Genomic DNA, 3,441 nt, shown 5'->3' on the forward strand with positions numbered 1-3,441 from the left:
AAAAAGAAAAGAAGGGGGGGGGGAGGGCACAGGTAAGAGTTTAATAAAACGAATAAATTCGTAAAGGCAAATTAACGGGTAATCGTTTATTTTTTTTCATTCGTTTATTTATTCATCACGGTAAATCGGAACTGGAGGAATATAATAACACAAAAAAAAGAGAAGGAATAAACAAAAGGCAAAAATAAAGATAAATATAATTATTAAAAACGAATAAAATTCGGACACAAAAAAACGCAGGTAGGTAATAATACACAAAGTACGAAAGGTAAACGCGCTCGATACAAAAGACAAAAATAGTATACATAGAACGACAAAAAATATAAACTGAACAAACATGCGGACTAGCCTCAACGAACTTTGGAAGTGGATAAAGTCGATTTTTATTTAGCTTTTCTTCATCTTGCGCAAGTCTTTTATATTATTTTTGGTTTGTTTTAACCTTTCCTACCACTTAACACTCTCGCTCTCTTTTTATCTCTCTCGTGCCTATTGGCAGTTCAGTCGAAGTGCCTCTGCGAGCAAAAAAAAAATAAAGCAAGCCAAAAGAAACGTTAAGACAACAAAATAATAATAAAAACAAAAAAAAGAAAAATTTTCTGCGAAGTGAGTGCGCACGAAGGGTGAGGGGGGACGGGGGGACGGAAGGCAGTTAAGTATAGAGACAGGTGTCTCTTTCCTTTAAAGAAAACTTTCTCACTCCCCCCCCCCAAAAAAAAAGATTATAAACAAAAAAGAGAAAACAGAGTCCGTAAGAGAAAATAAAGAGAAGCTTTTCTTTTTTCTTTTCGAGATCTTTGCCCTCGCCGGTCGTTCGAACGCAAATCAAAGATAAGAGTAAAAATATCACTAGTCATTGAGAATAAAAAAAAAAGAAAGGCTCGTATCAACACTCAGATAAATAGCATAAATCATTTCGAGAAAATCAAAATTTTGAAAAAAAAAAAAACTCCAAAGATGAGTCAACATCCCTCTTCAAGTCAAAAATTCATAATGCCTCCGTCCATCCTTTTTTTTTTATATCAATTTTGTATTTTTTGTTTGTTTACGTAAACTCGCGAAAAAAATATTACGGCCACAACCGTCATTCCCCATATGATATGTCTCGGACCCTTAATTTGAAAATGCCACCTTTTTCGAAGTACAATACAACTACGTGTCGTGTTAATAACGTGCCTGTACAACGTGTATAGTTGGTATAACTATATTTATCATTTGCAATATCCCCTCCACTCTAAATACGTCACTCAAGCTCACCATTACTTTTCCTCCAGACTCGTCAACGTCACGCGTCGCTCGTTGAGCAGCATTTACAACCACTCCAAGATAAATGGCGCGAGAGAGTAAAAGAAGAAAGGTTTAAAAAAAAGAACAAGAAAGGGTCCGACGAAGAAAAGGCAAAAATAAAAGTCAAATAGTAAAAACGAACGACAACGCGAGCCTGTTTCATCCACGATTTTTACAAATAAATAAAGTGTCTGGGCTTAATCTCTAAGTGGGGAATAATAATAATAATAATAATAATAATAATAATAATAATAATAATAATAATAATAATAATAATAATAATAATAATAATAATAATAATAATAATAATAATAATAATAATAATAATAATAATAATAATAATAATAGTAATAATAATAATAATATAATAATTAAAGATGAGGCACGCAAAAAAAATATATATTTTGAACTACGCAGACGAGTCAACGAATAAATTGAATAATAAAACGCAAAAAATACGTCGAAACCAAAAAAAGTAAAAAACAGAACGAAAAACTGAAGACTAATAATAATGTACATATATAGAAACCCCGAAGGAATGAGAACGAAGTAAATATTATATATGGTGTATGCGTGTACAATTATCCATACTCTATATTAATTAACTAATTAATTCATTATAACATGGGTAGTACACCTCGCATGACGGAATTGATATTTATCTTCTTTCGTTTTTTTTTTTCATTTTGTCAATCCGTCATCATTACTAACGCCTCCTCGTCATTTATTCGACTTACATGCTAAATACGATATATATATATGCACATATATATACGTATTAATGTATATATATATATATGTAGAATACATTTAAATATTTGTACTTTAACTGACTAATCAAGGAGTTCACGTATTTTTTTTTGTTTTTTCTTTTCTTCTCTACTCTTTCCCCCTCTCTCGTACCTCTTTCACACCCTCGCACATACACGCCAGACGCCACTCACACACACACACATCTTCGCTTCGGTTCCTAGGAAACTTGCGCTTTTGGTTACATCGACGATCGATGAAATCGAATCGATCCGATCGATCGGTACTCGATTTTGGAGAATAAGTATAAGATAAAAGAAAGCAAGGGACTTGGGGGGATTGTGGAGAAAAATGGAGGAAAAAAATTAAGAAAAAAAAAAATATCATAGGTATTAAAGCAATTAGTCCGATTCGTTTTTTTTGGCAAAATTTCAGACATCGTCACATCCTCGTTGTGCATTTTCCGATTTCTGCTGGGAAATTTTCATTTTGGGATTAGCCAATTTTTGCGTGTCTTGGTCCGACTCTGTCTTGGGTTGTTCGTTAATAGACGTGTGTTCTGGTGAGCGACGAGAGAAGGAATAAGTAGCCTAAAAAAAAAGAGAATAGGAAATCAAAAAAAAAACCAAAGCAAAATATTATTTAGCTTGGGTTTTCCTTTTTCTTTTTTTATTTGCTCCTCTCTCCTGTCTCTGTCACTCTTTTTTCTTTACTTTTCAGTTCTTCGCTCTCGTCTCCTTTCTTCTTCTCTTTTTGTCTCGTCTGTTGTCTCGTTACTGATCAGACGGTCCATTTACTTCTTTGTATGTCTGTTCTTGTTGTCTCACTTTTATTCATATATACATATATACATATATATATATATATATATTTTTGGCACTAAAAGTCAAGAACGAACCTAATCGTATTGCAACGCGACGTCAACGATGGACGTGAAAAATAAGGGTCGGGGAGTGATTGAGGGGGGTGGTGGTGGTGGGGGAGGGGATAGGGAGAAAGATTCGAAACTCCCAGTGAGACGCGAGGAAAATTTACGAAAAAAAAATACATATAATATACATTGGAATGCAAAAATGGTCGTAAATTCTTCATTTCTCTCGTTCTCGCGTTACAAGTTTCAATTCAAGCCTTTTCGTCGAAAAAATATCCAACGTTCGTGTATTACGTACGAGACTGGATTGAACGTCAGGAGTGAGAAAGAAAGAAGAGAAACAAAAAAAAGAGATGGTCACGTGACAAAAGTCAAAATATAAAAAATGCCCATCTTGGTTAGGTTACATTAGGTTAGCTGATCTTGAGCTTCAACGGTATCGAAGACGGGGTTGGCGAAGAGAAAAAAAAAATAGAATTTCGAGTAAGTACGAGAACGAAGAGGTACCTTCAAGAGGAGATGAAATGTGTGTT

At 33.9% G+C, this 3,441-nt stretch overlaps 1 protein-coding gene across 1 annotated transcript in view; it reads right to left on the reverse strand.

Annotated features, from left to right (window-relative positions):
* Nucleotides 1-1,958: 1,958 nt before the first annotated feature.
* The window catches only part of LOC107268561 (brain tumor protein), a 14,846-nt gene continuing 13,363 nt past the window's right edge, over nt 1,959-3,441 (reverse strand). Inside the window, exon 11 of the mRNA XM_015741472.2 lies at nt 1,959-2,627. The gene's annotated coding sequence lies outside the window, so the exon portion shown is untranslated. The remainder of the gene's footprint in view (nt 2,628-3,441) is intronic.

Source organism: Cephus cinctus, unplaced genomic scaffold, assembly GCF_000341935.2.
Source record: "Cephus cinctus unplaced genomic scaffold, Ccin1 Ccin1_scaffold0564, whole genome shotgun sequence".
In the NCBI taxonomy this organism is placed as follows: domain Eukaryota; kingdom Metazoa; phylum Arthropoda; class Insecta; order Hymenoptera; family Cephidae; genus Cephus; species Cephus cinctus.